This window comes from Mus caroli, unplaced genomic scaffold (genome assembly GCF_978045245.1).
Source record: "Mus caroli unplaced genomic scaffold, Mus_caroli_1 scaffold_11, whole genome shotgun sequence".
Lineage (NCBI taxonomy): Eukaryota > Metazoa > Chordata > Mammalia > Rodentia > Muridae > Mus > Mus caroli.
In genome coordinates, this window is record NW_028227266.1 from 99,813,538 (window position 1) to 99,836,961 (window position 23,424).

Consider the following 23,424-nt stretch of genomic DNA (forward strand, 5'->3'; position numbering starts at 1 on the left):
TAGAGACCATTGTGCTTGGTCTAAGGACCACTGCTCCATAGGGTTTTACAGTAGGGGAGAGAGGTTGGCCTCAACCCTCAATACACCAAAGACAAGATGTATCGGGGAGGGAGCTCAATGGGTAGAACATCAATAGGGAACACAGGGCAAGGAGCAATCTGACAAACAACGTTTGCTTGGCTGAAGGCAAGCCAGGGTGCTCAGACATCATTTGGGGGACAGTGGAAGAAGAACCTCATCAAATATGAAGGGCGATCCCTTAGCAAGGGTGGAAGATTCTGGCTTAACTGACGTAGCAGGATTCTTGGCAAAGCTACCCTCTAGAAGAGAGGACCTGGGAGCCAAGGTCGGTTCTATTCAAGAGATGTTCAGTAGAGCCTGACCAAAGTTTGGTCAAGAAGAGAATCTTATCAACACAGCGGCTTTGGCATTAGCTGGGAGGAAATAGGAAAAGTAAACTGCGAGCAGACTAGTCGGCCTCAGAGCTACTGATCGGAGGGGGTGCAAGGCGGCGGGGGTGGGGGTGGGGAGCTGCTGACCTCTTAGCAAGGACCCTTTAGTCAGTTCAGATGCTAACCTCTGAGAAATGCTGCTCCAGTGCTTTTGAAAACTCTACTATGAATGCTTTCTCATCTGTTTACCCAGCTAAGTGGCAGGTCTTTAAGGCAAAGTACAAGGTGCATATTTCTCATTCTTAGCCAAAGGGGGAAAAAAAATTAAAAAAAAAGCCTGCCAGAGTTGATTATTAATCCTTCCTAAATCCACCTCACTCCACCTCACTGCAGGACTCCCATAGAGTTCAAATTCTGGCCTGAGACTTTAACGTTAATGTCATTTTATCTATTTATTTCATTTACGTTTTGAGGCATGGTCTCTTAAACTGGCCTGGAACTCATGATGTAGACAAGATTGGCCTGAAATTCAGAGATCCACCTGCCTCAGCCTTTCAAGTACTGGGATTAAACATGGCTGAATAATCATCTCTGAGCCACCTACTTGCCACAAGTTGTGTTCCTTAGAATTGATTCCCTCAACGTAGTCAGAAGCTGTCCAAGGTCTGAAGGCTCCTGACTGGGCAAGGACCTCCTACATCTACGGGACGCCAGACGAGAGAGCTCTTGACCCTGCTTTAAGGACCATAATAATCTAAAGAGGTAGACAAGGGGCTGGCTTTATGGGGATTTGAGCAGTGCTGTGTGTTTAGAATATATGTGAGAAGATAAGAACAACAGTGGAAGAAAAAGGAGTCTGGCGTGGTAGCACACGCCCTTAATCCCAGCCCTGGGGACCCCTGGGAGGAGGAGGATCTCTGTGTGTTTGAGGCCAACCCAGTCTACATAGGAAGTTCTTAGACCAGCCAGGACTACATAGTGAGACCCTGCCTCAAAAAAAAAAAAAAAAAATCCAAACACACAAAAAACACAAAACAAAACAAAAAACCTGATTGTTTATATTCGCACACATGCACTTAAATTCAGTTACATCTTTAACTTTTGGAGGAACGGTGGCAAATCAGACTATGAAGAGTTGGGTATGTCTACAATTGGGAAAGGATCTTTACCTATCCTAAATCAGATAGGGGACTAATATCCAATATATATAAAGAACCCAAGAAAGTGGACTCCAGAAAATCAAATAACCCCATTAAAAAATGGGGCTCAGAGCTAAACAAAGAATTCTCACCTGAGGAATACCGAATGGCTGAGAAGCACCTGAAAAAATGTTCAGCATCCTTAATCATCAGGGAAATGCAAATCAAAACAACCCTGAGATTCCACCTCACACCAGTCAGAATGGCTAAGACTTTGGGGGTCAATAAGTCTCAGAACCTCAAAAGACTAACTGGGGGGCTATTAACATGCCAACTCTCCTAGCCTCACAGTTACCTGAGGCTCCACCCAGCGTCCCTCACCCCGCCCCTATACTAAACCTCTTCCAGGGGCTGGGCTTCCAAGCCCGGTCCCCTAGCCTGATCCTTCTAAAATCCAGAATCTATAATTCGAACGACACAGGTCTCTTTTGGCCACAGGTCTCTTTTGGCCTCTTGGTCAGTTAGTAGCGCCTCTCTTGCCCTCTGATCTCCTCTCTTCTCTCAGGGTCCAGTTTAGTGTGCCCACTATGTTCAACCTGCACTCTTCCCTCTGTCTGCTCTCCCCTTATCTCTACAATAAATGTCCTCTCCACACTTTAGAAGGAGGTATGTCCCTCCTCCTTTTTAAAGAATTTTTTTAAATTTTGTTTTGTTTTTAATTTTTCAAGACAGGGTTTCTCTGTGTTCCCCTGGCTGTCCTGGAACTCACTCTGTAGACCAGGCTGGCCTCAAACTCAGAAATTGGCCTCTCTCTGCCTCCCAAGTGCTGGGATTAAAGGCGTGTGCCACCACTGCTTGTCCCTCCTCCTTTATTTCATTTTTTCTTTCACAGGTTTGGGCAGTGGGATCCCCTTGTTTCAGAGATACTGGGAGGTTTTAACCCCTGAAGCACGTGTCATCCTATTATGGTTCTTTAACTCTGCAGATATTGAAGGCAGAGATTACAGCTGGCTGGCTCACCACCCTACCCCAAATTTAAAGCAACCTAACAGATAGGAAGCTTTTAAAATGAATTGGTGAAGTTGAATTGATTTAACAAATAAGCAACAACTGCCTGAGTCTGCAGGTTTTCAATTCCTATACCTGCTTTCCATCCCAGTCTGGTTTCCTCCAGGCAATTTACTTGGTTCCTCCTCCTGGCAGGCCTGGGTAAGCAGGGAAGCAAGGAATGTTTTCTTTATTTAACATCAAATAATGCTCAGCTGAAAGTAGAATACAGCGAGTCTAACTATATATACCTAATTCCAGCTAGTCTTTCATCCCTGCCATTCTTCATTTGATTTTATTAGTTTGGTTTGATGGGAGGGACAGGGAGATTGTGTATTTGTGAGATTTGGGGGATAGGTGGGGGGAGAGGGAGAGGTGTTTTGTTTTTTCCATGGTGGCTGGTTTGTAGAGCTGGGAATCAAACAGAGCAAGTGATAAACAAATGACTTCATGTCTCCTTCATCAATGCATCATCTGTGAAATTGCCTTGATTTCTGATAGAGCGAGAACATAACTGCAGTTTTGGTGATATTTAACCACAAAGGGGCACACTGACTGAGAGAAAACACAGCTACCAAGACCCAGTTTTCCTCAGTTGTGTCTAACTCCCATCAACCCAGTATGCCCTGAGTCTGTGTGAGTTTCCTCTTTAGAAAGCCACCAGGGTCCAATCATGGGGCTCCACCTCAAAAACTTACTTTCAAAAAGCTCTGTGCACCATGGTCAGACTCTGTTTCTACTCTCTTGACACTATCAATGTGTGGCTGGGATTAAAGGTGAGTTTGGGGGAAACAAAGCGTGCAGGTCTCAGCTCCTCTTTTTCCTCTCTGTCCTATCCACGGGCACATAGTCCTACAAATCCGTATTATTTTGATACCCGTCTTGTTTCAAATCCCATCTTACAGTGGGTGGGTTCAGGAAGAGGGTTGAGCTATCCCAGGATTTTCCTTTTGAACACCAACATGCTCTGGGCTTCTCTCTGTCTTTAGTCCTTTTCAAGGGGTTGAGTGGTTTCTCCACCAAGAGGCAAGAGTCACCCAACTCTGTCATTAGTGTTCTTTCTTTTGGGGGGCAGTGGGGGGAGCATCAAGACAGGGTCTCTCTGTGTAGCCCTAGCTGTTCTGGAACTTGCTGTGTAGGATCCATCTGCCTCTGCCTCCCAAGTGCTGGGATTAAAAGCACACAGCACCACAGCCCAGCTAGTTTTCTTGTTTTATCCATCAGAGATAAAAGTCCAGAGGATGTCCAGCTGTAGACCTAGCCTCTGCTCTAATTTCCTGGCAAAAACTGGGTAATTGACTTCAGAGCCTTGGTACCCTTCATGATGGTGGGGAACTGGGGGGTGGGGAAGCCTGGGAAACCCTTGAGTTCTTATGTCTCTCCCATGACAAGAGCTCAGTCATCTGATGTTAGAACAGTCTGGATAAGGTCATCTCTACCAGTTATCTTGTGATCTTGGACAACAGCCTCGGCTCCCACTTCTACTAAGTGGGAGTAGCTTTGTGTCATAGAGTTACATGGCTTAAATGGGAGACAATGTGTAATGCTTAAAGATGCATGCAACCGTGAAGTGCTGGTTAAATTGTTGTCTAATAGATTACTAGTAGTTTCCTAAAGTAGACAGTCGTCTTCTCCTCCTCTTCCTCCTCCTCCTCCTCCTCCTCCTTGTTCTTTTTTTTTTTTTAAAGACATGATCTCCCTGTGTAGTATGCTGGGCTTAAAGTCATGTACCACCACACCTGGCTGAAATAGAGACTCTGATCTTTCACTGAAAACTCCTCAGAGTGGAAGGAGAGTAATACAGCACATTTGTTTACTCTCAGACACAATGAACGAGTGGCCAGGAACCGTCAGTAAAGCCTCAGTAAAGGCCCTTTAAGAGAAAGCTCCTTCTAGGCAAGAGAATAGTCGCTGGCCAGGGTGGAGCCCTGACGTTCCAGTTGAGCAAGTCAGTTTCCTGTCCGAGGGGCCACCCTTAGGAAGGTGGGTTCCGTTAAGGAAGCTCGGAGGAGTAATTAGTCTTTCAATGGCATGTGGTACTTTTTCCTTCCCAGAATCTCCACCCCTAAGACGGTGGCTTACCAGGCAGAAGCCTTGCAGCTTCGAAAGTCTGTCCACTTTTCTAAGTGATTCAGAAAATCGTCACTTTCTCTGTCTTCTGTCTGTCCCTCTGCTAAGTATGTCTTCCCTTACTCTTTGGGCTTCCTGAACAATTTGGACCTCCTTACCCTTTCTCTGAAGTTCTCTACCATATGACTGCTTGTCCACTGTGCTTCTAACCTCCCTACCAGCTCAAACAATATGTTTTTCCCCCCTTTCTCTCTCTCTCATTCCCCTCCTTTAGGAAGCAGCTGAGACTCACAGCTGACCTGTATGAGTGGGGGTGGGGGTCTTTTAAACTCTAATAAAATTGTCCTGGAGCTTCCATTTGAGTCCACTCTTAAATTATTTTATTAATAAGACTAAGAACACCCAAAGAGAACCCCAATTTACCCTGCATGCGAACCTGCATATTTAGTTCTGTCTTGAATGATAAAGGATGACATGTCGACATTTCCTGACCATTCCTACTTGGCTAGTGGCTACTCTGAGTAAGGCTGAACGCCATGACAAGAACGAACAAAGAAAGATACAGTCTTTCTCCTCAGAGAGGCTGGTGCCAAGAGACTTAGGCAAGAAGCAACCAAGACAGAAAACACAGAGGCAGGGAGATAGGAGAGCCCTCAGGTTACAGTGCAAGCTTGAATTTCAGGTTAAGAGAGAAAAATGAAACCAGACAGTTGTGTTTGTTGCACACCTTTAATCCCGGTACTTGGGAGACAGAGACAGGTGAATCTGAGTTCGAGCCCAGCCTAGTCTATAGAGTGAGTTCCAGGACAGCTAGGGCTACACAAAGAAACACCCCCCACCCCACGACACCCCCACCCCCATCTTGAAAAATCAAAAAGGGGAGGAGGAGTGAATATTACCCCCCCTCCCAACCCCTTGCAGTGTTAAGGAAAGTTTAGCATGTAGTTGGGGGAGTTTGGGAGCCAAAGTGTTCCTGCTTGGGTTTAGGCAGGAGCAGCGGTAGGAAAGTGTGGCTCCGCATGGATTCACAGTAAATTCCAGGGCAACAGTTGGCCCTTGTCAGTGGCGATCAGCACGGTCCAGGTGTTTCTCACCACGAAGAGCCTTGGGTGCTTAGGAGCAAGGGTGTGTTTGAGAGAGTTAATTATGGGGAGCAGCTGTCCTCCATAGAGAGAACATTTTTAAGATTTTTGTCATGCATTAATAATGCATCTCTCTCCTCCGTGCTGGGGTTGTGTTGTTTTGGTTTATTTAACTGAAGAGAAAGAGAAGTATTTTGAATTCTTGCTGACCTGTGTTTTCTTGGCTACTAAGATTAGGTCTCAAAAGCTCTGGCTTCAATTCCTTTAAAACTAAAACCCAAGAGCCTGGCTTTCTCACCAGACATCGAACATTTTCTGAGCCATCTTGAAACAACCTCACTTTTCCTGGCTTTTTGGGGACCCAGAGAAATGAGAGCTACTCTTTCCTTTTCTCAAAGTCAGTTCTAGAATATTCTTTTTTTTTTTTTTTTTAAGATTTATTTATTTCATTTATGTGAGTACACCGTAGCTGTCTTCAGACACACCAGAAGAGGGCGCTGGATCCCATTACAGATGCTTGTGAGCCACCGTGTGGTTGCTGGCAACTGAACTCAGAACCTCTCAAAGAGCAAGCACCCAGTGCCCTTAAACGCTGACCATCTCTCCAGTCCCCCTATTCTTCTGTTCTTGCCGATCTACTACTCAAGTTTTTGTCCTGTGTTGGTAGCACACTTTCAGCACCCTCTGACCTCCACAGCACACCCTCCTCTCCTTGAGATTCTCTTATCAGAGCGGCTTTCTCCTGAACTTAACTGTCCATCACAGTTGTCAGATACCCTCTGAGCCTCTGACTCTGTTAGGATTTAGTGCCAGAAGTACTTAGGCTTGTCCAGGCTAAGTTAAGGTATGCAACAGATCTCTCTTTTTTCTCTCTCTCTCTCTCTCATTCAGAATGGTTCTTGAAACATGGGTACAGAATGGGTCCTAAATTCAATGATTGGTACCTAAGAAAAAGGAGCCAGAAGTCCCATTAAGATGGAGGTAGAGGTTGGTGCTCTGTTGCCAAAAACAAGGGACATTTCAGCTGTCAGAAGCCTGAAGAGGCAAACAAGATTTTTCCCCATGGAAATCTTGGAGCTCCCTCCTGCAGACACTGATTTCAGACTCCCACCTTCCAGACCTGCCAGAGGGTGCCTTTCTATTGCCTCAACACTGTTTTTTGTGCTGATTGTTTCAACAGCCTTAACAGCCCAAGACACCTGCTATGATTTAAGTGACTGCAGCTGGCAATTGTGGACAAAGGTAAGATAGTTGGAGCAATCCAAAAGAATGGGTGACACCAGGTCTAGATGGAAAGCAGAGAGATTAAGAGGAGTCAGACGCTAGAGTAAGAAGTTTAACTCACCACAACGCTCTTTTTAATCTGTGTGTGTGTGTGTGTGTGTGTGTGCATGCATGCTCACGTGCGCCAGAAGAGGCTGTTGGAGTCCCTGGATCAGAGTTACAGGTGGCTATGAGTCGTCTGCCTAACTCAGGTCTTCTGAAAGATCAGCAACTGCTGAGCCATCTCTCCAATTCAGAGCTTAAGAACTTTACTTATATTGAGGGGGTCCCTCCTGCTGACTCAAGCCGAGGCCTGCTAGACCTGCTAGGTCATATAACCGTAGTTGCTAACCCAACTCTACCAGACTGGACTGCTGGCGTATCCATGAAATGTTTGCAAGTGGATCAAGCTGCAACCTCCTGCTAACCCTTGAGCTGAACTGCAAATTTCCAAACAACACAGACTGGAGTTGCTCCAAAGAACCTTTCTAAACAGATCCACTCCCCACCCCCATATCCTTTCTTTTTCACCACCTCTGGTGGCGATACAAGGGAAGTTAAAGTGTTTAAGAACCATCATTAAAAATAAGGTTTGAAAAAAATTAAAGTTATAAGAGTCAGCATGACGGATGAAAAAAGGAAGCAGGAAAAGGTGGTAGAGGAAATTGCCGGGGGCCAGGTCCTGGAAATGGTAGAACTCTTAGTGATTCCAGACCCAGTATGTGGGTAGACCTGGAGCAGAGGTGAAGGCCCTGTATATGAGACTAGGAAATGCAGAGACCAAGGTGTTAGAAATCAGGGCTCGCTTAGCCTGTCCTCAGGGACTCAGTACCAGAAGCCATGACACATTTTCACTATCGCCACCAATTGTGTACACTCATACCCCTTAAAAAGTCCCTGACATCCATATCATTCTCTTGTTTTCTGTGTGTGTATGTGTGTGTGTGTGTGTGTGTCTTCTCATTCTGCCTGCCTCCCTACTCCCTGTCTGTCTCTTTCTGTCTCTTATCCCCACTCCAAGTTTTCACTACCCCCTCCCTTAACAATCGTGTGTGTGTGTGTGTGTGTGTGTGTGTGTGTGTCAGAGAACAACCTACAGGAATCAGTTCTCTCCTTTGACCAAGCCATCTCAGTCAGCCAATAGGGTCTCAAGGGAGGGAGTGAGGACTGAAAAGAGAGAGACAATTAGACAAAATTATAACCTGACTCCAGCCAGTGCTGAGGCTGAAGCAGATCTTTTTTTTCTTTCCAGTCTGCTTTGATATCATTCTAGGTACATACAGAGAATACTTAACAAGACCCATCAAGATACAAAGAACTTATTCTTCAACTGCATTCATCTTGATCCTACTTCCTGCCCTAGCCCAATGTCAAATTCCTGCCAAATTCCTAGACGCTGCACCAAAAGCTCTCCACTCTTCCTTTTACCCGGTAGGTCACTGGGAACTCAAGTCATCTGGGTTAACAGCAAGCACCTTTACCCAGCCAGCCATGTCACCCTCCCTTGATCTTGCAGCAGTCCAAAGGCTGAGACAGGGTGATTGCCATGGTGAACTATCCTTTTCTTTCCCTTTGATTATTCCTACATTGTCCTAAAAGGCTACAAGAGTTATGCTAATTTTACAACCACTCCTGTTTCTGACAGGTGATTTAAGCCTCCGGTGGGAATTATATTGTACTCACGTGACTAAGGTTAGCATCTGAAGGCTCAAAAAATTGGCTATTTGAATTTAACTTCCCAGTGCTTATTTAGAGTAGGGATTCTCTTGTCCCATAAATAAATACATTTGAAACAAAAGAAGTTTTCAGGGGAACGACTCTAGTGCCGGGGCTGGGAAATAGGTCAGTCAGTAAATGCTTGCTAGATGAGCATGAACATTTCTATCCCAGTCCCCATAACCCAAGGGAAAAGATCGGCATAGCAGCGTATGCTTATAATCCCCGCACTGGAGAGGCGACAGGAAGCTCACTGGCTAGCTCACCTACCCTAATTGTCAAGCCCCAGGTCCTGTAAGGAATTCCTTTCCAAAACAAAAAGCAAACAAGGCAGATGTTCCTGAAGAATGGTACCTAAGGTTGATCTCTGGTCTCCACATGCACACATGTAAACCCACACACATGCACACACACACACACACACACAGGAAAACACATTCCAGTTCTATGTGGCTGACCAGCTTCTTTCCAACAACTGTATGAAACAGAAGGGCGACCATGAGCTTTTGTCTGCTAGGTCACACCATCACCTTGACTAAGGTGTGCAGCCAAACATGGGAAGTGGAGCGGGACACTAATGACCTTGAGAGGAAGCTGTGTGTTTGAGGAATGAAAACGCGGCACACTAGCAAGCTCAGGTGGGTGGAGGCCATCAATCCTGAACATAGGAGGTCAGAACAGCTCAAGCGAGGCTCTGAAGTTTCTTTTCCGTGATGGGTAAACTGAGTTTCTACGGGACACTGGCTGAAGTTTGGAGGTCGGCAACAGTGACAAAATAGTCACTCTTTCCAGGAGACATTGAGACTGATTGGGAATGTATGCCAGTGAGAAGATAAATTTGGCTATCCAGGCAACGTTTAGAAAGTGTGGAGTGGAAGTCCAAGTGAAGGGGACTTTCCGCGGGGTTAGCCAGGGTCTGTCCAGAAGCCGATGTCAAGGCACGATTAAGCGAGGAGGAGAATCTGAGAGAAACACCTGTGAGAGTAAATGAGGAAGGAGTCAGATGAGAACCTTCTGACTGTGAATACAAAGTAAATGTGACCCCCGGACAGAAGGAGATAGGAAAGGATGGAAGGCAGACAGGAAGTTACTTAGGCTACAGAGCAAGCTGAATGCGATCATTAGGGAGCCCAGCAGCAATGTCAAGGGCCGCATGTCTCCTCTCCCAGGAAAGGACCTACTTCAGGTTCCCTAAGTCACTGCTGAAAGAAGCCTTAGAGAACACGGCTGCAGAATGAATCCAGTCACAAAAGGCAACAGCTGGGGCCCTGGGTTAATTATTTATTTTACGGTGGAAATCAGAAACGCACACGCTTTGTTCTTTGTAACAGGGTCTTGTGAAGGCTAGCCTCCAGCTTGATCTGTAGCGAGGATGGCCTACAGCTCCAACGTGTGCAGCCAAAACCAAACAAATAAACAACAGAAAGTGTGTGCATCTCTCTCTCTCTCTCTCTCTCTCTCTCTCTGTGTGTGTTATTTGTGCAAATATTCTGCTATGCCTACTGGTGTGTATCCAAAGAGGATAAAGAAGGATTCTACAAGTTCTGCCATATTTGCTTGAGACAGTCTCTCTCATTAAACTCAGAGTTAGGCTGAAAGCCAGCAGGCACCAGCAATCCTCCTGTCCCGCCCCTACACCCTAGCACTGGGACAACAGGTGTGTGTTGCTATGCCTGGACTTTTGTGTTGGTGCTAGGGATTTGAACTTAAAGCCTTTTATTTGTACTGGAAATGCTGTTACCCAACGGAGCCATCTTCCCAGACTCCCCCGTCAAGGCTTTTTTTTTTTTTTTTAATTTAGGGAAAAAAATCTTACGTGTTTGTTTTGTTCTGCGTGTGTGCGTGTGTCCTATGTGCCTGTTTGATACCTGTGGAGACTAGAATAGGGTGTTGGATACCATGGAACTAGAATTAAGGATGGTTGTGAGCTGTGGAGACTGAACTCAGGTCCTCTGCAAGAACAGCAAGTGACCATAGCCACCTGGACACCTCTCCAGGACCTTTCTTGTATCATTTTATTTTGTCCTTTGTGACAGAGTCCTACACTGTCCAGGTTGGCCTCAAACTTGCCATGCAGAAAAGGATGCTCTCAGTCCCCTGATCCTCCTGCCTCTACCTCCCAGGGGTTGGGACTCCAGGCATCTACCACCATACCTAATTTCATGCGTGCACATTTTTTTTTAAGAAAAGAATTATGTAATGTAAATGAGTACACTGTAGCTGTCTTCAGACACACCAGAAGTGGGCATCAGATGTCATTACAGATGGTTGTGAGCCACCATGGGGTTGCTGGGATTTGAACTCAGGACCTCTGGAAGAGCAGTCACTGCCCTTAACCATTGAGTCATCTCTCCAGCCCTCACGTGTACACTTTGATGGTCACTATAATCTGTTCACCCTGACACCACACGAATCTGCCTCCTCTCTCAAGTTGAGGGATCACCTCCTCTGTTTTCAGTGGGCCTTCCAAAGGGAACTCAAGAGGGGGTCCATGGAAGGAATTACAGTCCCCATGGCTGCAGATGGTTTCTGAGAACACATCATCCCCTCTCTCAGTGCCCATTCCCAGTCCTTGCACCTTAGCAGAGTTCTTCTCATTTTATTTTATATTTTACATGTATGCTATATGATGTGCGTTGGGGTGAGGCGGGCACCTGTCATAGCATTTGTGTGAGGTCAGAGGTCAACTTTCAGGATTCTGTTCTCTCCATCACCGTCCCCACCAAACCAGCAAGAGAGCATCAGGAAGCACCCACATGGATTACAAGTTCCACTTGGATTCCTCCCCGACCTCCTGTCAAACCAAGGTTGCACCTCCTAATGATTCCAGGACCTACTCGAATTTAAATGAATGAGCCTGAAGGGGACCGTTCTCATGCAAGCCGCAATGGATGCTGTGTCTTGAAAGTTCATTTTAAAGGTGTCATGGGGGAAATATCATGATGGAAGTGAATGCCAGGCTATGACAGGCAGGCCCTACCCTCTTAGCATTGTGAAGTCACAAGTGTTAAATCTGAATTTTCCCTAACCTCTCAGAAGCACTGAATATGGTTGGTCATGCTTCCCAGTTTTGATATCGTGAATACCTGGTTTTGCTCCTGTGCCTTCAGCCACTCATACTTAGTCATCATTTTTTTCTTCCTCTTCCTCCTTTTTTTTTTTTTTTTTGATATGAGAATATCTAAGCTAGCTATTTTCTGTCAACTCAACCCAAACTAGAGTCACCTGTGAAGAAGAAGGGAGGGACCCTCAACTGAGAAAGCTCCTCCATTGGCTGGGCCTGTAGGCAAGTCTGTGAGGCACTTTTCTTGCTTGGTGGTTGATGTGAGAGAGCTCAGGCCAGTGTTGGCAGTGCCATCCTGGGCTGTATAAGAAACCAAGCTGAGAGGGGCTGGAGAGATGGTTCAGCGGTTAAGAGCACCAACTGCTCTTCCGAAGGTCCTAAGTTCAAATCCCAGCAACCACATGGTGGCTCACAACTATCCATAACGAAATCTGACCCCCCTCTTCTGGAGTGTCAGAAGACAGCTACAGTGTGCTTCCATATAACAAATAAATAAATAAATGTTGAAAGAAAGAAAGAAAGAAGGAAAGAAACCAAGCTTTAGTAAGCCGGTAAGCACCGTTCCTCCATGGCCTTGGCCTCCATTCCTGCCTCTGGGTTCTTTGATGATGGACTGTAACTTGTAAGCCAAATCAACCCTTTCCTCCCCATCTTAGTCTTGGTCAGTGTGTGAGTCATTGTTCTATTACTGCAAAGAGACACCATGACCAAGGCAATTCTTTTAACAGAAAGCATTTGATTGGAGGCTTGCTTACACTTTTAAAGGACTGGTCCATGATCATGGCAGGAAGCAAGGCCATGGAATAGTGGCTGACGGCTTTCCACTCTGATCTTTAGGCATCAAGCAGAGGGAGATGCTGAGCCCAGTGTGAGCTTCCGAAACCTCAAAGTCCATGCCTAATGACATGCCCCCTAATCCTCCCTAAACAGTTCATCAACTCTGGACTGAGCATGCAAATTTATGAGCCTAGGAATCCCTACAAACACCTCTGCAAAGGCAAGAAATTCTCCGTGGCAGAAAACGTCCACATGAGGCAAGAAGGAAATCTGGTTCAGCAAGACTCAGTGAGCCAGATTGTTCAAACTTCTAGAATCTGACCCTATGTGGTTAATTTTTGACATATTTAAGCAGAGCACTACATTGGAACCAAGCTTCTTCCTGACAGTTGTCACAACAAAGCTTAAGGCGTTGAGAACACCAAAACTCCTTTGCAAAGCACTTATCTCTCCCAAAGAACCTGTCACCTTTTCCAGAAGAATGAGGTCTTTTGACCGAGGAACAGTCCTCGGGAATCTGGGTGAAGTCTAGCTCTACAGAACAGCGAAGATCACCTGGTTATTAACTGCATCCATTCTTAGCCTTCTGGGTGGGAAACAGGTGTAAATCCCTTCTGCTGAAGAGAAAAGCCTGCGCTGCGTGTGTAAAATTCCTGGTTTCTCTAGAACCAGCTGTGAGCACAAGGACCCCATGCCCTTCCACAGAGAAGCAAACTAGAACATGGTTTCACTGTGTTGCCCAGGCTGCTTTGAAATTCCTGGACTCCAACTACCTTCTCCCAGAGCCTCCAGAGACCCCAAGATGACACGGCTGCACAGCGCTGCTCCTGGAGATCGTGGGTCTTGTGTAATTCCTCACTCCTTGAGAGTAGACAACTTGCCTAGAGGACAATAGGAGTCTGAGAGTGAAATGAGTGAATTGGTCCAATCAGGCCTTCTCATTGGTCCATCTAGGCACTATTCTGACTCCTCACTGCTCGGATGATAGAATTCGAGGCCAGCCTGGACTCCAGGGTGAATCCATATATCAATACAACAATAAAGCCATAGCATGGCATCCTAGTTTGCTTTCTGTTGCTGTGATAAACACCACAACCAAAAGCAACTTAGGGGAGAAATGGTTTATTTCATCTTACACTTTCAGGGCACAGTCCATTGCTGAGGAAGCACTCCCATGGTGACTCACAACCATCTGTTAACTCCAGTCCCAGGAGATGCAGGGCTGTCTCCTGGCTTCTGAGAACACCGCACATTCATGGCGCATGGGCATACATGCAGGTAACACACACATACACATAAGATAACAAAATGACATTTAACACATATACACACATACACACACATACACACACATATACACACATATACACACATATACACACATACACACATATACACACATATACACACATATAACACACATACACATAAGATAACAAAATGACATTTAACACATATACACACATACACACACATACACACACATATACACACATATACACACATATACACACATATACACACATACACACATATACACACATATAACACACATACACATAAGATAACAAAATGAAATTTAAAAAGGAAAAACCAAGACTCTGAGTCACTGTGGCAGAGAAGCTGAAGCTAGTGAGGGCTAGCCTGAGACAGCATGAGATAGCCCAGGCTACAGACCGTCCTGAACTCCACACACCCCTCATCATTCAACACCAAATGAGCTAATTCATCAGGCCCTCACAAAGTTAGTTCAGCCAGGCTTGAAGGCACACATCTTTAATTCTAGCACTTGAGGTGGAGATAGGAGCGTTCTGCATTCAAGGACACTCGGGGCTACAAGGAGAGACCCTACCTCAAAAATCAACTGGCCTTCTATCCCTGACATGGCAACTCTAATAAATGAGACAGGGCTGCAAATAGCTAACTTCAATGCATGATTGTTTTAAGTTATAAGGAAGTAAGCAGCGAAGGAAAAGAGGAGAGGAAAATATAGGAAAATGGAGGAAGAGCAGTTTAGGGAAAAGTTGTAAACAACAACAACAACAACAAGTGCTATCAAGAACAGAGCTAGGATTTGAAGAAGGAGGTTGACCTTGCTAAATGCCACCTTTTCTTTATTCCATAACTGGGCCAGTGTGCTACACACCTTTAGTCCCAGTGCTTGGGAGTCAGAGGTAGGCAAATCTCTGAGAGTATGAGTCCAGCCTGATCTACATAGTATTCCAGGATGGCTAGGGCTATGTAGACTCTCTCTCTCTCTCTCTCTCTCTCTCTCTCTCTCTCTCTCTCTCCTCTCTCCCCTCTCTCTCTCTCTCTCTCTCTCTCTCTCACACACACACACATACACACACATACACACACACACAAACTGAAGACAAGTGATCAAGCCAGGGATGTTCTATGGCATCACGGCACGTTGGAGGAGTGAATGTCTGACACAAAACATGCTAAAAAGTGCCACTCCAATAGACCCTGCTGGCCAGAGAACAGCAATGACCCTCACTAACAGACCTACACGCCCTTCCCAGTTGGGCAGAGTTTTTTCAAGGTCCATTCTGAACATTTGCAGGACCCAAAACAAGGGGACCAATGAGGATATGACATGGTATGTATAAATATTTATAAGGTATGCACAGTTCTGACAAACTTAAGTATTATATTTTATCTCCTACTTTGGCAGAGGTGTTTTCAAAACACTGTGCAAAGCTAGGTTGGAATTCTGGATTTTTGAAGTCCTTGGAGTTTCTCCCACAGCCTATGGCATCATAGGTAGGGATGGCCCCCAAGCTTGACTCCTGCCTCCTCCCGTGATTTGGTTGACAGTCCATGGGTTTAATCAGCTTGTAATTAAAATCCTATCTCTTCAGCTCTCCTTTCTTTGTCCCAGAACATTTTGCTTATTTTTGTTTGTTTTCAGAACATTTTGGTTTATCAATTTACTAGCTAGCACTCGGCCTTTCTCCTGTCTCTCCAATATATCTAATTCAAAGAACAATTGGTATTGAGTATCCCAGCTGGTCTTATGGTCAATAAGCATGTCCATCCAACTTGCAATTATTAGACATGAAAAAAAAAAAAACCGAATGAAAGACAACTTAGTTTTATTCTCCCTACAATGGAAACATTTTGTCCTAACAGATTTTTTTTATGCATTAAACAAAGTCCTAGGCGATAAAATTGAAGATTGTGTCATTGTTTTTTATGTACTACAAAATGCAAGCTGTCCCGAAAATTCCTAAAAATAACTAAACAACAAAATCTGTGGCCATTTTATAAGATTACTGTTCTTGCCATGCCTGATTGTAAGGGGTGTGTGCTTGTGTGTGCGTTTTCATATATAAGTAAAGAACAGGTTTTTCAAGGTCCTTATCTTGATCAAGGCTAGGCAAATAAAACTCTAAAATGAATTGTCTCTCTCTCTCTTTCTCTCTCTCTCTCTCTCTCTTTTCTTTTCTTTCTTTTTTTGAGATAGGGTTTCTCTGTATAGCCCTGGCTGTCCTGGAACTCACTCTGTAGACCAAGGCTGGCCTTGAACTCAGAAATCTGCCTGTCTCTGCCTCCCAAGTGCTGGGATTAAAGGCATGCACCATCACTGACTGCTCTAAAATGAATTCTTGAGGTCAAAATACGATATATCCTGAGGTAGACCTGTTACATGATTCTCCGTCTACAACAATAAGACTTTCTTAAACATTGGTTTGTTCTTAGTGACATTTACCAAAAAAACTGGCTTGGATTTTATATTTTACCCTTTTCCAAAATAAAACAAGAAAGATTTGGAATTAGATGTTATCTAAATGCTAGGTTAGGGTGTTTTTCCATTGAAATAAAAGAAAGTTTGACAGCCATAAAACTCATTTTGTTTTGTTTTACATGAATTCTTTTTAGAAAGGAGCTGTTTATGCCATGTGCCTGTTTGCAGGATACAAGACAACTGGAAAGAGCTGGGGATCTCCTTCCTTCAGGTGAGCCTCAGGGAGCCGACTTATCTTATCAGGCTTGGCAGCTATTGCCTCAACTCACTGAGGCGCCTCTGGCCTGTAAAACTTACTTCGATGAACAAACATTTTAATCTATTTGTAAACATTGGCTTAGTGTGCAAAACGTCTGTCCTTTATGTTCACTATTCTTTGTCCTCCGGAGGAGTTGGCATATGAGAGACACCATAAAGAGAGAAAAGCAGTTGATAAAAATCCACTGTTAGAGACATTTTATGGATCTCAAAGCCACTCCTTTTGGAAAACATCCACTGCCTTCTTGTAAAATAAGTCCCTGATATCCTTTTTTAAAAATTGAGTTAAAAAAAGAAACTATAGGAGAACTGTAGAGAGATATGCTACTATAACGGATGCTTACACATGATAACTGGAAATTAAGAGTTGGATTCAGAATCTCTCCACAGCAAGTTCCCCAAAAAGGAAAAGCCAGAAAAATACGAGTTAAAACAGACGATTTCGACTCTTTCCAGCCTGCCATCCCTAACGGAGGCACCTGTTCCTGGTGAGGCAGAACAGGCGGCCCGGGTGGCGGAAGGCAGGCGGAGGAGGAAAGAGCAGAGCAGGTCTCAGGAGCAGAAGCTTCGCAGCGCACCTGGTGGTGAGCGTCTCTAGAAAGAGAAGGCAAGGATAGGCCCAGGAGTGATGGAGTCCAAAGCTCAAGTAGTAAAATAATCTCCACATGGGAAATGACCATCAGAAAAAGGAGGAGAAGGAAGAAAAGCCGGCTGTGGCCCTGACTTTTGAAGCTGGCAAAAACTGTGCGCCTAGAGGAGGTCGCAGGCAGTTTCGGGTTAGTGAGCCCATTGCTCACTACAGATGGGGCCTGATGCATAGGGTTGGGGAGCCCCAGGCAAGGATGATAAAGAAGAACGTACAAAGGTTTGGGGGAGGACATGAGACTGCTCTAGGAGAAGTTAAGGGAAAGGCAGCTGAGCCGCAGTCTGCGGGCGGTTAGCACTGACCGCCACTGTCCATGATCGCCATGATGAGTTTTGCCTGGCGCCCTGAGTCATGAGCTTTTCTCTGAAGATGATGTGGGGACCCCTGCTTTGTGGTGTACAAGTTCTGAGGTTACTCCTTTTGTGTAGATCTCTCCTTGTTACCGGCTTCTAATTGAAACTTGTGGTTTTTACTCGGCCTGTAATTCTTTTGTTAGCAGAATTTATCAGTTGCGTGCGAAGATCCATACATATTGTGAACCTAAAAAAGCAGATTAAAAAGGCAAATAAACAAACACAAAAACAAACAAACAAACAAACAAACAACCCAGATGATTTCATTGACTAGAAGAGGAGGAGGAAAGAGAAGAGAAGAGAAAGAAGAGAAGAGAAGAGAAGAGAAGAGAAGAGAAGAGAAGAGAAGAGAAGAGAAGAGAAGAGAAGAGAAGAAAGGAGACTTTAAGAAGGCATGAGAAATGGCTCAGCACATTAAGAGCACAGGCTGTTCTGGCAGCGGACCTCTGTTCAGGTCACAGCACACACAGCAGCCTGTAAGCTCAGCTCCTGGAGATCTGTTGCTGTCTTTTGGCTTCTGATGGCACTGCATCCACACCTACAAACCCACACTCAGACTTACATATACACATAATTTAAGATACAATCTTTCATAAAATAAAAAGGGGCCTGGCATGGTGGTCCATGCCTTTATTCTCATCATTTAAGAGACAGAAAAAGCATATCTGTTAGTTCAAAGCTGGCCTGGTCTACATAGCAAGTTCCGGGAGAGCCAGTGTTACATAGTGAGACCCTGTCTCAAAAACAAAATAACAAACAAACAAAGACAATAGAAAAAGCCATCACACCAATGACTCCTGCCATTCCAAAGAGAGCAATGGCTCTAACAGGTGCTGCTGGCCATCTCCTATGCTACAGGATACAAGTTTGAACATTCTTTCTTGTCACCTCAAACTTGTAACAACCTCTGAGAACTTGTCCTTGTGAAGGGCTGGTGACGCTCATTGTTTTTCAGCTCCAGTGATGAGTGACCAAGCTCAAAACTCCTCTACCATTTTTAATTTTCACTTTGTGTTTCTGAAATACTTTTAAATCTAAGTGAGATATTTGGAATTGTCTCTGGTATGAAAAGTAACGATAATCTTGGTGTTTCTAAAGCTATAATAGGGCTGGAGAGATGGCTCATCGGTTAAGAGCACCGAAAGCTCTTCAAGAGGTCCTGAGTTTAATTCCCAGCAGCCACATGGTGGCTCACAACCATCTGCAATAGGATACAATGCCCTCTTCTGGTGTGTCTGAAGAAAGCAATGGCGTACTCATATACATAAAATAAATAAATAAATCTAAAACTATAGTAGAGGATATTTTAGCATCACATTAATTATGTTTTTGTTAGGACTATATACTTAACCAAAAATCCTTAATCTGTTTATGGATTTTCCAATGTATTTAGTGTGCATGTTCACTTGTGCCACAGTGTCTGCCTGTAGGTCAAAGATAATTTGTTTAAAAATAAAAACAAAAAGAAGAAACAGCTATGCTGACATACACCTTTGATCCCAACACTTGGGAGACAGAGGCAGGAGAATCTGTGTGAGATGGAGGCCAGCCTGGTCTATGTAGAAGCTCTAGGCCAGAAAGGGCTACTATAGTGAGTCCCTGTCTCAAAACAAACAAAACAAGTCAAAATAAAACCTACAAAAATGAATAAGAAACAAAAAATAAAACAAAAAAGAATGTATTCTAAAGTGATAACATATTTGCAAGTTTTAATGGGCTATTCAACTAAAGTTGTTTATAATGGAAAAAACATATTCTACATATTTAATGACATCTTAAACTAGCTCAGGGCTGGTAGCTTATGTTATGATCACTTTCAAGGTAGAGGTGGAAGATCATGAGGTGAACACTATATTAGGCTATATCGGACTATATTAGGCTACATGCAAACGTTTCTTTTAAATGTTCAATAATGGAAGACTGGTTAACTTAAATATGGTATAACTGGGTCTAGTAGGTCACACCTTTAATACCTGAACTCAGAAGGTAGAGGAAGGAGGATCCTATGAGCTCAGGAACACCCTGGTCTACATAGTGAGTTCCACACCAGCAAGGGCTACATAGTGAATTCTAGGCCAGCCTGTTCTACCTAGTGTGTCCCAGGCCAGCCAGGGATACATAGAGAAGTCCAAGCCAGCCTGCTGTACATAGTGAGTTCCAGGCCAGCTGGAGCTACAGAATAAGACCCTGTCTCCAAAAATAAAACAAAGCAAACAATTATGAAATAATTTAAAAAATGAAGTATGGACTATGTCTATAGTCATTAAAATAATACTGAAGATTTTTAAAAAAAAAAAGATTTATTTATTTTATGTATATGAGTACACTGTTGCTTTCTTCAGACATACCAGAAGAGGACTTTGGATTCCATTACAGATGGCTGTGAGCCATGATGGGGTTGCTGGAAATTGAATTCAGGACCTCTGGCAGAGCAGTCAGTGTTCTGTTGAGCCATCTCTCTAGCCCCAATACTGAAGATGTTTAACGATAGAAAAACATACAATTATCTGCAGGAATAACCATACCAGGAGCCAACGTATGCAGACCAAAACCAAGTTTGGAAAAGAAGTCTGTGGGTGGTTAATTCTTGGTGCTGGGGAGCGCTGGGGGTGGGGGTGGGGTGGGGAGAGCGAATGGGGTTTGTTGATGATGATGATGGTGGTGATGATGATGATGGTGATGATTTCTTTTCATCCAAGAACATATCTGAACCCAAAAGTGTAAACATAAATGTACCTTACATTTGATTTGCAGCTGGAGTGATGCTTCTGAGCCTGAGTACACAGGCTGCTCTTTCTTCCAGAGGACCTGAGTTCAGTTCCCAGCATCCACATGACTGTCCATAACTACCTATAACTCGAGGGATCTGATGATGGATTTTTCTGCCTCCACGGGCACTCCACAAATGTGTACAGACATGGATGTAGACAAAACACCCATGCACATAATAAAATAAAATGCACTTGATAATTATAGGGTGCAACACTGTTAAGTGTACTGTGACTTGACTACCTCGAATTTCCTTAGACAATAAGAAATTGATTGTTCTTATCTACAAGCTTGCAGACCTAATTCTGCCTTACTCAATAACCAGGAAGAAGTTGCTAACCTTTTTGTACCTGAGTTTCCTCATTTGTTAAACAAGGACAATAATACCTACCTGGACTTCAGACAGGCTAAATATTTGCAATCTCCTGTAAATTACATGAAGACTGGCACGAGTTTCCATGTCAACTTGACACAGACTAGAGTCATCTGAGAGGAGGGAACCTCAATTGAGAAAATGCCCCAATAGTATTGTGCTGTTAGCCATTCCACTAGTGATAGATGCAGGAAGGTCCAGGTTGGGACCACCCCTGGGATGGTGGTCCTGGATTTTGTGCAAGCCATGGAGGAGCAGCCAGTAAGCTGTGCTCTTCTATGTTCTCTGCTTCTGTTCCTGCCTCTAGGCTACTGCTTCCCTTGACGAAGACTGTAACCTTTAAACTAAACAAAGCATTTCCTCCCCAAATTGCTTTTGGTCACAGCATACATCAGCAACAGAGGCATAAATGAATACATGCCCTTACCTGCTGAGCCATGAGTCTCATTGTACAGATATTTAAAAAAATTTTTTTAAATGTGTGTGTGCATGTGCGCCTGCATGTGCATGTGGTGTGCCTGTGCGTGTGCGTGTGTGCGTGTGTGTTCAAGGATGCACGTGTATGGAGGACAGAGAACAGCTTTATGCGGTTGGTCCTCCTTCCATAGGCTTGGAAGATTGAATTCAGGTTGCCTCAAGTAGGAATTTCCCTGGCTCCAGGACTACTTTGGAAAGAAAGTCAGGTATGGTGGCACCTGACTAAGCCCAGCATTCAGAAAACTGAGACAAGAGAATCCTGAATTCGGAAGCCACTTAGGCTCCATAGGCAGACCCCGCTGTGAGCGTCTTTGTTTGTTTTTTGTTTTGTTTCTTTTTTGTTTTTTTTTTTTTTTTGGCTTTTCGAGACAGGGTTTATCTGTATAGCCCTAGCTGTCCTGGAACTCACTTTGTAGACCAGGCTGGCCTCAAACTCAGAAATCCGCCTGCCTCTGCCTCCCCAGTGCTGGGATTAAAGGCGTGCGCCACCACGCCTGGCGTTGTTTCGTTTTTTAAAGCAGGTGAAGGATCCCATAAAGTGACAGAAAAGGGCCAGAGAGCTAGCTGTAAGACACTTCATTCTGTGGCTGAAAAGATGGAACACCCACTGCTCTTGCTGAAGACCTGGGTTCAGTTTCCACCACCAGAAACTGTCACACAGTGAGCAAATAATTGCTGTCTGCTGAACAGTTTGGTATCTATTCTCCGGAAATCTACTTGGTAAAAGTCTTCTCTTCTCTTTCATCATTTTTTAAACTAAGTAAAAGAATAGATTTTTTTTTTTTGAGTCAGGGTTTCACTATGTAGATCAGGCTAGCCTCAAACTCACAAGAGAGCTGCCTGTTTCTACCTCCTGAATACTGGGATGAAAGGCATGTGCCAGCATATGAAGTATAAAAAATATTTTTAATGTATTAAGTTAATGTTTTTATTGTCTTTATATTAAGAACAATAACAATATTAGAGTAAAACATAAATTATATTAATTATTAGTGACTGACTTAGTTAGGATTTCTATTGCTGTGATAAAACACCATGACCGAACCCACCTTAGGGAGGAAAGGGCTTATTTCATCTCTCCTGTAGTTGATCATCCTGGGAAGTCAGGGTAGGAGCTCAAGGCAGAAGCCTAGACGAAGGAGCAGCAGCAGCAGCGAGCACAGAGAACACTGCTTGTTCCCGGAGGCTTGCTCAGCCTGCTTTTAAAAACACACCCTAGAAGCACCAGCCCAGTTGTGACACCACCCACAACAGGCTGCGGGCCCCCCAAAGATTAACCAATAATTAAGAAAATTCACTACAAACTTGCCTCCAGGCCAATCTGATGAAGCCACATTTCCAATGGAGGTTCCTCTTCCAAGATGACTCTAATTTGCATGAAGTGACAAGAAGTAACCAGCCCAAGGCGCTTATGGTCTAGGTTAATACCTGATGCCAAAGTCCGCGTGGTGGAAGACCTGCCTGCATGGAAAAGCTGTCCTCTGAGCTCTACACGTATGCCATGGCATGCAACCCAACCCTCAAATAAATGGGGAAAAAAAAAGGCAAAAACGTAGGTGTTATGTATGGGTGGGTATTCCTGGGTGCCGAACCCAAGAATTTATTCACTTTAGGCAAATGCTCTACCACTGAACTACATCTCCTGCCTTCCCTTTCCCCCACTTCTGTGTAAATGTAGGGGACTTCAGTTTTCTTCTCTCTCTTCCCCTTCTCCTTTCCTTATTTTTGTAACGGGCTGGCCTTGAATGGGATGACCAAGGATGACCTTGAACCTCCTCCTAAATTCTGGGATTATAGATGTAGGCAGCTACACTTGGTTTACTCAGTGTTGGGGATTTTACTCAGGGTTTCATGTATGCTAAGTAAACAGTCCACCAAATGAGCTACAATTCCAGCCCCATTCATTCTTTATTTCTTCTTTTACCTGGTAATTACTCCCCCCCCCGCCCCCCCCCCCCCGCCCCTTCTTTCCCTTTCCAAGACAGAATCTCATTCCAAAGCCTAGAATGGCTTGGAACTCACTTGAAACTCATGGAAACACCCCTGCCTCAGTGTTAGTCCCACTGGGCAAAAATAAGACCAATACAACATTTTTCTGAGCCAAATTTAAAATAAATTTTATTAGATACTGGCCAAGACAATGGACACTGGCTCCGTCCATACCTCATACCTGGAATTTCCAGAGAACGGCACCACATTACATTAGCTAGAGGCTTCGAAAGGTAAACTCCACAATGCCCTGTA

General features: G+C 44.3%; 1 long non-coding RNA gene and 1 pseudogene across 2 annotated transcripts; both read left to right on the forward strand.

Moving 5' to 3' along the window:
• Positions 1 to 823: 823 nt before the first annotated feature.
• LOC110302633 (uncharacterized) lies at positions 824 to 16,490 on the forward strand. Of its 2 annotated transcripts, XR_002378825.3 has the most exons (5): positions 824 to 1,154; positions 6,911 to 6,972; positions 8,246 to 8,424; positions 9,227 to 9,347; positions 10,041 to 10,105. It is a non-coding gene; the product is annotated as an uncharacterized LOC110302633 (long non-coding RNA). The 2 variants fall into 2 exon arrangements; XR_003837616.2 differs by lacking the exons at positions 9,227 to 9,347; positions 10,041 to 10,105 and adding an exon at positions 16,439 to 16,490.
• A 700-nt stretch (positions 16,491 to 17,190) lies between these two features.
• Positions 17,191 to 17,556, forward strand: LOC110302575 (protein BEX1-like; annotated as a pseudogene).
• Positions 17,557 to 23,424: the final 5,868 nt, after the last annotated feature.